This window comes from Stegostoma tigrinum, chromosome 4, assembly GCF_030684315.1.
Source record: "Stegostoma tigrinum isolate sSteTig4 chromosome 4, sSteTig4.hap1, whole genome shotgun sequence".
In the NCBI taxonomy this organism is placed as follows: domain Eukaryota; kingdom Metazoa; phylum Chordata; class Chondrichthyes; order Orectolobiformes; family Stegostomatidae; genus Stegostoma; species Stegostoma tigrinum.
The window spans coordinates 66,174,060-66,186,805 of NC_081357.1; the positions used below are offsets into that span (position 1 = coordinate 66,174,060).

Below are 12,746 nucleotides of genomic sequence, written 5' to 3' on the forward strand. Positions count from 1 at the left end.
AGTGAATTTCCTGCAATCATTAGTGAACATTCACCCTTCTGACCACATAATGGAAGGAAAGCCATTGATAAAGCAACTGAATGTCTCATTGTAGCTAATTTATGTTCTTTACACACCTCATGTTTCTACCTATATTAGTGTCAATTGTAATTTAGCAACTGTATTTGCATTCTCATCATCCCAATCATTTACATCAAATGTAAATTATTGGGGTCTGGTACTGCTCCCTGTGGCACACCATTTGTTATAACCATGGTAACCACAAATGACTCATTCATGCCTACTTGCTGTTTCCTGTTAAGTAGTCAATCTTCTATTCTTTCCAATATGATACCACTTATATCATCAGCTCTTATGTTCCACCATAGCTTTTGTTGTATATCTTATTGAATGTCTTTTGGAAAACTAGATGCTCTACATTTGCCAGTTCTTGTTCATTCACAGCATATTATTCTTCTTCAAAGAACTTAATGAAGTTAGTTAATGTAATTTTTCTGTCAGAAAACATAAGGCCATAACACAATAAGAAATTGGAACAGGATTAGGCCATTTGGCCCCTTGAATCTGCACTGTCATTCAATAGGATCGTGAATGACTGTTGACCATGTCATGTCTTCCTGACTACCTCGAAGTTTCTAAGTGCCTTGCTATTATATTTTCAGTAATAGCTTCTAACATACTTCCTCTGACATATATTAGACTAACTTGCCCGGAGTTTCCTGTTTTGTGTTTCCTTCCATTTTTGAACATATATTCACCATTTTATAAACTAATAGAACCTTCTCTGAATTTAGGGAGTTTTTGAAAATTAAGGCCAATGCACCACCTGTGTCACTTGCTGTTTCTTTTCAGACAGTAGGATAATTTCCATCAGGACCCAGGGACTTGTTAGCCTACAAGTCCAATAATTTGCTCAGTACCATCTCTTTGGTGATAGTAATTTTCTTGAGTTCCTCCATTTCTTCCATTTGCTAGTTTACAGCTGTTTCTGCGGTGTCACTTGTATCCTTCATAGTGATAATCGATGCAGACTACCTGTTCAGTTCATCTGCCATTTTTTTTATTATTAATTCCACTTCTCACTTCCAACAGAACAAGCTCTCATTTCATTCATTCCTTTCTATTTGTAATATTTGTAGAAACTGTTAATACTTGTAGACAACAAAAAGGTAATTTGTGCTGATTGTGAGTAAATTGTCAATCCCCAAACTTCATGTGTTTGTGCTAACAATATAAGTTATTCTGAAATATTTATGCTTTGAACTATTTGTTCCACTGCAAGATTGAATGGAATTCGGGGTCCAGAAGATAACAAGCTGATATTGCAACTTCAAGTCAAGATCCATGTGACTCATGTTGCCGTGGAGAAGAGCTTTCAAAAAGAAATCATTAATAGCAAGGAATTGTTAGTATTGTGTTGTTGGTTTATAATATATTATTAAATATCACAGATCTACATCACTGCAGTCACCTGAGAAGCCGAGAGTAGGAGTTAGAGGCAGCTGGTCACTCATCTGAAGCAGAGAAAATGCTGATGTTATTGCTCTGTACACAGAATACAGGTGGAAACTCATGCTTATATCGAAGATGCTGAGTTTGTGAGAATTTGAAGGAGCCTGGAAGATATTTCTGGTTTCAGTCAGAGGGAAGAAATCTACACTGTAACCTGCACATTACAACATTGTGTCCCGTTGTACTGGAGAGTTTTCCTGCACTATGTAATTAAAATGGAGAATTACTGCCTTTTCTGAAGAAATTGATGATTCCCACCTTTTTACAAGTACAATGGACAATTTCTACTTAATCTGATAAATGATTGTAGTTCTGTTTAACCATTTTACTGGATGAATCCCGTTGCTTTAAAAAAAATTCTGTTCTCTTAACAGCTTTTTTCTGAATTTGCTCTTCATGGTTCCATAAAATGAATCCCATGCTCTTTAACAGATTTCCCTCAATAATTCACACTGTCTGCAGTGCTACTAATGATCCTCATTGTCAATAATTTCTTTCCCTAGGTGATTCAACTCTCTACGTCTAGTGAATTCTTACCACCTTTACTGCTATTTAAATGATAAATCACCCACTTTTTTCTGCATCCTCCATAGTCTCTAAAACTTCCTTTCCATTTAGACATTCTTTGCTTCATCTTCAAGTTGCTGTAACATCACTGATTCTGGCTTTGCAACATTTCAAATGCAGCATCTTCATTTTAAAACTATTAAGTGGCCCCTGATTTCTCTTAATTTAGCCATAACTCATGGTGTCCACCATAACAGAGGCAGTCCTTCCTATAACGTGTAAATGCACAATTTTTTCTTGTAACTTTCTTAGGTGTAACTCATGTTTTCTCTCTGACCGAACCCCGATTCCAGCCCACTCTGTTGAGACATGGTGCAATTTGTGACAGCCAAGTATGACTTGTGTTTCAGCTCCAATTAGCATCTAGTTCATACTTGTTTCTGTGCATGTCTTGCCAAGTCTTAAATATATTTTATAATTGACTGTAGCTTCTGTCTTGTTGAATTTGTTATGAATTGTTCTTTATGTTATTTGAATATTCAGCTTTCGGAGCTCCTGACGATTTGCATGAACATCCTTCTTAAAGGTCTGTCTGTAGATTTCTTCAAAGGTCATTGATAGCTGCTGCACTGTCCATTATGTTGTATGAACCATCAAATCTAATCTGCACTGCTATGTATGATAGACCATTTTCGCAATTACATTGATAGAACACACATCAAGTAGATTTGCTACCACTGTCTTCCTTTTAGTTGGAAATTTAAAGGGCGTTACTGGTCTAGTGCGGTAGGGTAACTCACCTGCTAGTCTCATGAGAAGACAGTTTTGTTTTAAACATTGTGCGTTTGTTGAATGATAGCAGTTATGTTCAAGTAACATTGGTATGTTCCACATTCAACTGGATTTTACAATGAGTGGCTGTCGCATGCAGATTCTCAGAAGAGCTTGCTCAAAAATGCAGAGCCATACTTCCATTTTGACAGTTTCGCAGCCCAGAACTGACTGAGGAAGGAAAACCATATTCATTTTTCACCGCAGTCAGCTGCTGTAATTCAGAAGATCTTGACAGCCACTTTGGCAGCTGCTAAGAAACCATAACTGCATAAGGTAACCATGATATTATGATGTTGGGAGGGCAGGGCGCCAGATGGATGGGCTAGTGTGCTAGGTTAGTAGGATATCAGCTGGAAAGGGTGGCATCTCAATAGAATGCCAGGTGGGTAGGGTGCCAGTTATGGAGAGTGCCAACAGGGTAGGATGCCAGATGTTAAGGCTCAGGGTGCTGTAGGTAGGATACCACATGAGGAGGAGTAGGGTGCCAGCGGGTTATGGTGCAAGCTGAGGAGAGGAAAGGTGTTTGGTATTGAGGGTGTCAAGTGGGTAAGGGTACAAGATAGGTAGGTTCAACGTGTCAAGGTAAGTGATGCAATGTGTAAGGTAGGGGTTGGTGGGAAAAGTTGGGCCCAGCAGTAGGGCAAGGTGGGTTGGTGTCTGGTTGGGAGTTGAGTTCAGGAGTGGGAGAGGTTCACATCTGGCAGCAGGGGAGGTTTTTGCCAGGTCTGGGATAGTGTTGAGTCGGACTGGGGAAGGGGAATTTAGAATTTTCAACCTGACCTGGAACCTATAGCAGGAATCATACTGATGGTGACAGTCACCAATGCATTAAATGTTTGTATATCTGGATCTTTCCAGGTGAGAATGGGCAAGGATCTCCCAATATGCCATCTGTCAGACCATCCAGGAGATCACCTATACCAGGCAAGGAGTAAGTCATTTTCTCCCCCCAGATTAAAGAGACTGGATGAGAGGACACATAGTGATTTTCCTGACAACCACAAACCACCACGCTCAGTGGGAGAGGTTTAGAAACTGCAAGGGCTATTGTTCTATTAATATGTGACATTTACATTTCTGAATTGCTGTGCACTGAATAACATAAGCATCATTTTCTTCTCGAGTCTGTAAATGACCTCCAAGGTGGAACTTTGGATCTGTTTGCTCAGATGTCCTCAGATGTCACCGGCTACAACTGAAATTTTAATAAGAACTGCTTCCCTTTATCATTATGGATTTACATTACCTTGCTGTTAAGCCTGGATACGCTGGCTGAAACTTAACAGCAGGGGTACTGACAAGTGGCAGTGGTGGGAGCAGAAAGGTTGTAACATAAGGGAGGATAGAAGGCCTGTGCTCCATGGTACTAGCATCACACCGTTAGCCATCATTTCAGGAACCCCAATAATCCTATAATCTACAAGCCTGCCATGAAAGTCTGCATGTTGCTTTGAAACATCTTCAGTCATGTTGGTGGTAGTCTTCTGAGCTAATAGAATTTCAAAAGTGGATCTGATGACCTCTGAGCTTCCATTGCAACACTGAAATGTTGGATATCTTCCGTCAGTGAAAGCTGAGACAGCCATAAGCAAACCCTACATTACAGCTGCATAGCAAATTGTAGTCACAAAGTCAGCCACCACTTTGACAATGCAGCTACAGGCTCTGCGTAATGCCCCTGAGTTACGTTGATGTTAGATTCCTCCTTGGTCCTTGACAGGGATTAAGTATTTGACATGCATTATCATTATCATTCTCTTGTATGCTGCGCCATTGAAGTCCACATCTGAGTTTCATATAGCCCTCTAGGGAGCTGACAAAAGTACTTACCTTTTCATTCTGCTTGACTGCAGTACGTACTTGCTCTGTAAACTCACTTGCTGATTTCAACTCTATGCATGTGCCTCAAGGTTTGTGCAATTCCATTACCTGAGCTAATGGCTGCAAGTATCCCATAAAGTAACAATATTTGCTCATGACTGGTGTGGGTTACATTATTTCTAAATCCTTTATTGCTGACTAGATTTTAATTATGAGGTATTTCAAAGAATAAAATCAAGAGCAAAAGGTTTGGGAGAAAAGGAATAGACCTATGATCACTCTTCTTGCATGTTGCATACCTCTGAAACAGGTTGGACCTGAACCCAGGCCTTCTGGCTCAGAGGCAGGGACACTACTACACTGCCATAGGAACAGATGAGTTCAAATTTCAGTGCCTACAAAACTAGGACTCAGACCCATTTACCAAGAACATTACCATTGGGCTTTGGATTACAAGTCCAAGACATCACCACTGTCCCACCACTGCCCCAATCGAGTCAGATGTAGGATGAGGTGAGGAGGGTGATTAGGAGGACAATTGGGTGGTAACATTCCATCGTTGGAAATGTTTTCAATGACATCTAATATAATAGCCTCTGTTATAGCATGCCCCGTAATGTGGAGTCCTGCCTCTTCTATTGGGTTCATTGAACAGACACCTGCTTGGCCTATGTTTCTTGCTTCTGTTTGGGGATGAGACTGCAATAGCTGAAAATTGGAGGTAGGTGGCGACAACAGGTGATGGGTATGGAGCTGTGATCAATGGAAAGTAAATATGTGGTGGAGCACTAATATTGGACACAACTCCTGAGCATTAGAGACTGCACAGTAATAGGGTTATGGTGCTGAGATTAGAGTGAAAGTCTGGCAGTGCCCAGAAGAAGATATTACATGAAAAATGAATTCATTTACCTTGATCATCCACACGAGGTCATTAAACATATTATGATTCTGCTGCTAAGTGCTTCACGCTGGACTCCAGTTGTTCATTTTGCATGTCACTTGTGCCTCTTTCCTCCTGTTCACTTTCATTACTGAAGAATGCATGGCCATATCAATGAACTTTGGAGCCCTCTCTCCGCTCTGAAGGTATCCTCTGTAATTTAGCACAGCTTCCGTTTATAAAAGCGAGGCTGCCTTTTAAGAAATAAAGGTTAACCCTACAAAGATAATAAAATGTGAGGCTGGATGAACACAGCAGGCCAAGCAGCATCTCAGGAGCACAAAAGCTGACGTTTCGGGCCTAGACCCTTCATCAGAGAGGGGGATGGGGGGAGGGAACTGGAATAAATAGGGAGAGAGGGGGAGGCGGACCGAAGATGGAGAGTAAAGAAGATAGGTGGAGAGGGTGTAGGTGGGGAGGTAGGGAGGGGATAGGTCAGTCCAGGGAAGACGGACAGGTCAAGGAGGTGGGATGAGGTTAGTAGGTAGCTGGGGGTGCGGCTTGGGGTGGGAGGAAGGGATGGGTGAGAGGAAGAACCGGTTAGGGAGGCAGAGACAGGTTGGACTGGTTTTGGGATGCAGTGGGTGGGGGGGAAGAGCTGGGCTGGTTGTGTGGTGCAGTGGGGGGAGGGGATGCACTGGGCTGGTTTAGGGATGCAGTAGGGGAAGGGGAGATTTTGAAACTGGTGAAGTCCACATTGATACCATATGGCTGCAGGGTTCCCAGGCGGAATATGAGTTGCTGTTCCTGCAACCTTCGGGTGGCATCATTGTGGCAGTGCAGGAGGCCCATGATGGACATGTCATCAAGAGAATGGGAGGGGGAGTGGAAATGGTTTGCGACTGGGAGGTGCAGTTGTTTGTTGCGAACTGAGCGGAGGTGTTCTGCAAAGCGGTCCCCAAGCCTCCGCTTGGTTTCCCCAATGTAGAGGAAGCCGCACCGGGTACAGTGGATGCAGTATATCACATTGGCAGATGTGCAGGTGAACCTCTGCTTAATGTGGAATGTCATCTTGGGGCCTGGGATGGGGGTGAGGGAGGAGGTGTGGGGACAAGTGTAGCATTTCCTGCGGTTGCAGGGGAAGGTGCCGGGTGTGGTGGGGTTGGAGGGCAGTGTGGAGCGAACAAGGGAGTCACGGAGAGAGTGGTCTCTCTGGAAAGCAGACAGGGGAGGGGATGGAAAAATGTCTTGGGTGGTGGGGTCGGATTGTAAATGGCGGAAGTGTCGGAGGATAATGCGTTGTATCCGGAGGTTGGTAGGGTGGTGTGTGAGAACGAGGGGGATCCTCTTGGGGCGGTTGTGGCGGGGGCGGGGTGTGAGGGATGTGTCGCGGGAAATGCGGGAGACGCGGTCAAGGGCGTTCTCAATCACCGTGGGGGGAAAGTTGCGGTCCTGAAAGAACTTGGACATCTGGGATGTGCGGGAGTGGAATGTCTTATCGTGGGAGCAGATGCGGCGGAGGCGGAGGAATTGGGAATAGGGGATGGAATTTTTGCAGGAGGGTGGGTGGGAGGAGGTGTATTCTAGGTAGCTGTGGGAGTCGGTGGGCTTGAAATGGACATCAGTTACAAGCTGGTTGCCTGAGATGGAGACTGAGAGGTCCAGGAAGGTGAGGGATGTGCTGGAGATGGCCCAGGTGAACTGAAGGTTGGGGTGGAAGGTGTTGGTGAAGTGGATGAACTGTTCGAGCTCCTCTGGGGAGCAAGAGGCGGCGCCGATACAGTCATCAATGTACCGGAGGAAGAGGTGGGGTTTGGGGCCTGTGTAGGTGCGGAAGAGGGACTGTTCCACGTAACCTACAAAGAGGCAGGCATAGCTGGGGCCCATGCGGGTGCCCATGGCCACCCCCTTAGTCTGTAGGAAGTGGGAGGAGTCAAAAGAGAAGTTGTTGAGTGTGAGGACGAGTTCAGCTAGGCGGATGAGAGTGTCGGTGGAGGGGGCCTGGTCGGGCCTGCGGGACAGGAAGAAGCGGAGGGCCTTGAGGCCATCTCCATGCGGAATGCAGGTGTACAGGGACTGGACGTCCATGGTGAATATGAGGTGTTGGGGGCCAGGGAATTGGAAGTCCTGGAGGAGGTGGAGGGCGTGGGTGGTGTCACGGACATAGGTGGGGAGTTCCTGGACCAAAGGGGAGAAAATGGAGTCCAGATAGGTGGAGATGAGTTCGGTGGGGCAGGAGCAGGCTGAGACGATGGGTCGACCAGGGCAGGCAGGTTTGTGGATTTTGGGAAGGAGATAGAAACGGGCCGTGCGGGGTTGGGGAACAATGAGGTTGGAGGCTGTGGGTGGGAGGTCCCCTGAGGTGATGAGGTCATGAATGGTGTTGGAGATGATGGTTTGGTGCTCGGGTGTGGGGTCATGATCGAGGAGGCGGTAGGAGGTGGTGTCGGAGAGTTGGCGTCTGGCCTCGGCGATGTAGAGGTCAGTGCGCCATACTACCACTGCGCCACCCTTGTCTGCGGGTTTGATGGTGAGGTTGGGGTTGGAGCGGAGGGAGCGGAGGGCTGCCCGTTCTGCGGGGGAGAGGTTGGAGTGGGTGAGAGGGGTGGAGAGGTTGAGGCGGTTGATGTCTCGACGGCAGTTGGAGATGAAGAGGTCGAGGGAGGGTAGGAGGCCTGGGGGTGGTGTCCAGGAGGAGGACTTGTGTTGGAAGCGGGTGAAGGGGTCAGTGGAAGGAGGGTTGGGTTCCCGGTGGAAGAAGTAGGCGTGGAGGCGAAGACGGCGGAAAAACTGCTCTATGTCCGACCGTGACTGGTATTCGTTGATGTGTGGTTGTAGGGGGACAAAGGTGAGCCCCTTGCTCAGGACTGACCGTTCGTCCTCAGTCAGTGGGAGGTCTGGGGGGATGGTGAAGATGCGGCAGGGCTCAGTGTGGCTGTCTTCTCTGGGGTTGCAGGCTGTGGAGGTTGTGGGCGGAGCGATGAGGTCGTCGGCCGTGGGCGGGGTTCCGTCGGCCGTGGGCGGGGTTCCGTCGGCGTCGGCTGTGGGCGGGGCGACCTACTAACCTCATCCCACCTCCTTGACCTGTCCGTCTTCCCTGGACTGACCTATCCCCTCCCTACCTCCCCACCTACACCCTCTCCACCTATCTTCTTTACTCTCCATCTTCGGTCCGCCTCCCCCTCTCTCCCTGTTTATTCCAGTTCCCTCCCCCCATCCCCCTCTCTGATGAAGGGTCTAGGCCCGAAACGTCAGCTTTTGTGCTCCTGAGATGCTGCTTGGCCTGCTGTGTTCATCCAGCCTCACATTTTATTATCTTGGAATCTCCAGCATCTGCAGTTCCCATTATCTCTAACCCTACAAAGATTTGGTTAACCCTATAAAGATTACAAGTGTGAAGTCTCCTCGTGTGAATTTGGCTGTGGAGGTTACATTACGCTGCACAGAAGTTTGCATTCTGCCTTCCTCAATGGAAATGGCTGAGAGCAATTATAAATCACAACCATTGCACCCAAAATTGACAAATCTGTAGCCCTCAAACCATTCTAAGCTGCTTTGGTCCTGGTTGATTTTTACCTTTTATACCATGTTTGCTTTATATAATGGTAGACCTAACATTTTATCTCATTCTGACAGCATTATTTATCTTCTGGTAACTGCTACATGCAACAGAGAAATCTGGGTCCATGATCTTTCTTTGGAAATCTATTGTAAAGTTCAGTGTACAAGATATCCCTCCTTGTTTTTGTCATACTTCAGTAAACAAATTCAAGCTTACAGATCTAAAAAAAATGTAATCATGGTTTTGGGGAGAATTTGTAAACAAGGACACTTTGCACCTTCAATTTTTTTGCTGTTAACACTGACCTGATGAAAGGATGCAATCACTGTGATGTTTTCATTTTGCATACTTTACCCTACCACTATTTTGTTATGTCAACAAATACTGAATCGGGGCATTTTTTTGTATTGCAGAATGCAACCATTGAGAACTGGATAGAGTCCATCAGACTGATTTCACTTATGATTTCAACTCATCTGTCTATTTTGTATTCAAATTACCATCCCAGGGGTAAAAGGACAGAGCATAGTAGTACATTTAGCTAATTGTTCCTGCATTTGCATTTTATCAAAAGGTTAATCGTTGCTGTCTGCTGTTTAAACAAGTTTTTTTGCAACACTGCAAAGCAGCTCTGTTGCTGGCACTGTTTTAATTCAAGTTCCGGGAGACTGACATGAGTAAGAGAGTTCCTGGAATTTAGATGCTGAATCAGCTCTGTTAGGTATGGCTCAGTTCTGAGTTAATGTGAGTTCATAACTCATTTCAGAGAAATATTTGGGTGATACTCCTGTATGGTATTATGGGAGTGCTGTACTGTCAAAGATGGTGTCTAATTTAATATTTAACTTGGTTATGTGACACATTATGAACCACATTTTCTTGTTGTGAAAATCTTATGTAATAGCTAACAGTATGCAAGGGTGATCCTTATATGATACCCTGGTGAGAAGGGATGGGGCAACGGACCATGACATAACCCACAAACCTTCATACTTGCTATCTATAACGTGATTTGACACTGAAATGTGCAGTTTGTCTTGAAAAGATGAGAGTTGCAAGATTTATGGTTTCTGAGGGGATTGAGCAATGAAAAATCATTCATCTGAGCAAAAATAAGCTGAGTTTGGACCAAATCATTTGTAATTAAAGATACATAGTGTATATTTATTAATATCACTTTTGAAAGGTCAGTTTTACCATAGAGGCTGATGAATTTTCTATGGAGGTTTTCTTTGACATAAAATCAAGGTCAGAGTCCTTGTGAAACCTTGACCTTACTCCAGGATTGCACACAAAGCAAATGACCATAACTGTGGTAGTATTAATGGAAAATTATTTTTTGCAATGGTGGCTTATAACAGCTTGGTAAAAATTGAAACTGTACAAAACTCTGGTGCGGCCGCACTTGGAGCATTGCATACAGTTCTGGTCACCGCATTATAAGAAGGATGTGGAAGCTTTGGAAAGGGTGCAGAGGAGATTTACTAGGATGTTGCCTGGTTTGGAGGGAAGGTCTTACAAGGAAAGGCTGAGGGACTTGAGGCTGTTTTCGTTAGAGAGAAGAAGGTTGAGAGGTGACTTAATTGAGACATATAAGATAATCAGAGGGTTAGATAGGGTGGATAGGGAGAGGCTTTTTCCTAGGATGGTGACGGCGAGCACGAGGGGGCATAGCTTTAAATTGAGGGGTGAAAGATATAGGACAGATGTCAGAGGTAGTTTCTTTACTCAGAATAGTAAGGGAATGGAACACTTTGCCTGCAACGGTAGTAGATTCGACAACTTTAAGTACATTTAAGCCATCATTGGACAAGCATATGGACGCACATGGAATAGTGTAGGTTAGATGGGCTTCAGATTGGTATGACAGGTCAGCACAACATCGACGACCGAAAGGCCTCTACTGTGCTGTAATGTTCTATGTTCTATTCCATTAGATTTGTATCCGACAGAAGCCAGATTTTTTTTCAGTTCACTTCATTAAACACCAAGGTAGTGGTCAGAAGCAAATACAATTTTTTTTTCATGGAAAAGCATTTTTCAGAATATTTCAGTGAATGTTACCTCAACTGAAGGGTAGTTTGTAAAACTTCTAAACAAGCATTTGGTCAGAAATATGCAGGAAGTTAGAGGCTGAGAAAATTTAAGATCTCAGTTTTCCATGTATTCATGTAAAATAACTACCATGTTTGCAGTAAAGAAGCTAGGGAGAATCAGTTAAGCAGAACTCAAATTTGAAAAAGATGTGTAATTTCTCTGGACTTGAATCTCTGTGAATTGATGGTGTTGAGGACGCACTTTGTTTTGCTGTGTGTTTTAAGATTTTTCTGAACAACCGTCTATATCTAGATACCTTGGTTTCGTTTGTTTTGTTTTGTCCTTTGTATAACAAACATCTATCCTGTACTTAAAGAAACACTGCAGCCTATTATGAATATATTTCAGTGACATTAACTCAAACAAAACAAATCCAAATCAGATTATATTCTGTGATCTGACTTGTCCAGTAACACCATTAAATGCAATCATAACACATCACTTATGTGAAGAAATGTGTCAAGACATATTTACAGATTTGTTGATACATTGAAGTGGTTCTGCTTCAGAGAAACAACATTTTATATTTCAGAATATGACAACTCTTATCACAGATCTTTGCAGCAACAATAAGTTGTTGAAAATAATCACTTCTTAATAAGTTCAATCAAATACCAAATGTGAACTCATCAAAATGTATCAACAAAGGATTAGTAGCCAAAAAAAATCAGTCATTTTGTTTTATTCTGGCCAGCTGCTAAAAGTGGAGCAAAATAAATGAGAGAGGCTAAAAAAAACCTGAGTCAAAGTTCTCAGAGGAGATCACAGAGGTCACAGAGATAGGGTAAGTGAGTCCATGATGGATGAGAATGTTAAAATCCTTGCATTGATTTGGAAATGAGTTCAGTCAGAGAGGGCAAAAGTGAATGAAGCTTTAAAGGAGCTAGGATATGGGAACAGAGTTTTGGATTAGATCAAACCTCTGGATGCTGAATGTTGAGAGGCCAGTGAGAAAATCAGATTATGAACAACATTGCAGGACAAGCCAAGTTTTTCTGAAGTGTTTCCCAAAATACATTTTGGATGTATGGAAGAATGGATTAAGCAATAACTTGTATTTTTAGATACACTTTGAAGCAACATTACTTTATAAAGTAATCAAAAATCAAACAGGGAATTTGGTTGGTCAATAAAGAACTAGGAGCAGGAGTAGGTAATTCAGCACTAACAGCCTGCTCTGCCATTTGATATGATCATGGCTGATATCATCTTGATTTCAATTCCATTGTATAGCTTGTGCTCCATAACCCTTCAACCCATCACTAATCAAAAATATATTTATATTCTCCTTAAATTTACCCCATGTCCCAACATTTCCCGCACTCTGAGGTAGTGAATTCCATAGATTCATGATGTTTTGAGAGAAGTAATTTCTCCACATCTCTGTTTTAAATTTGTTGTCCCTTATCTTGAAACTATGACCCCTCGTTCTAGATTGCCACACATGATGAAATGTCCTGTCTTCATCTGCTTTGTCAATTCTTTTTGCAACTTACATCAATTAGACCTTCTCTCGTTCTTCTGATCTCC

General features: G+C 43.6%; 1 protein-coding gene across 6 annotated transcripts in view; it reads left to right on the forward strand.

Annotated features, from left to right (window-relative positions):
• The window catches only part of nkain2 (sodium/potassium transporting ATPase interacting 2), a 519,086-nt gene that overhangs the window by 152,313 nt on the left and 354,027 nt on the right, over window positions 1-12,746 (forward strand). The window lies entirely within an intron of this gene.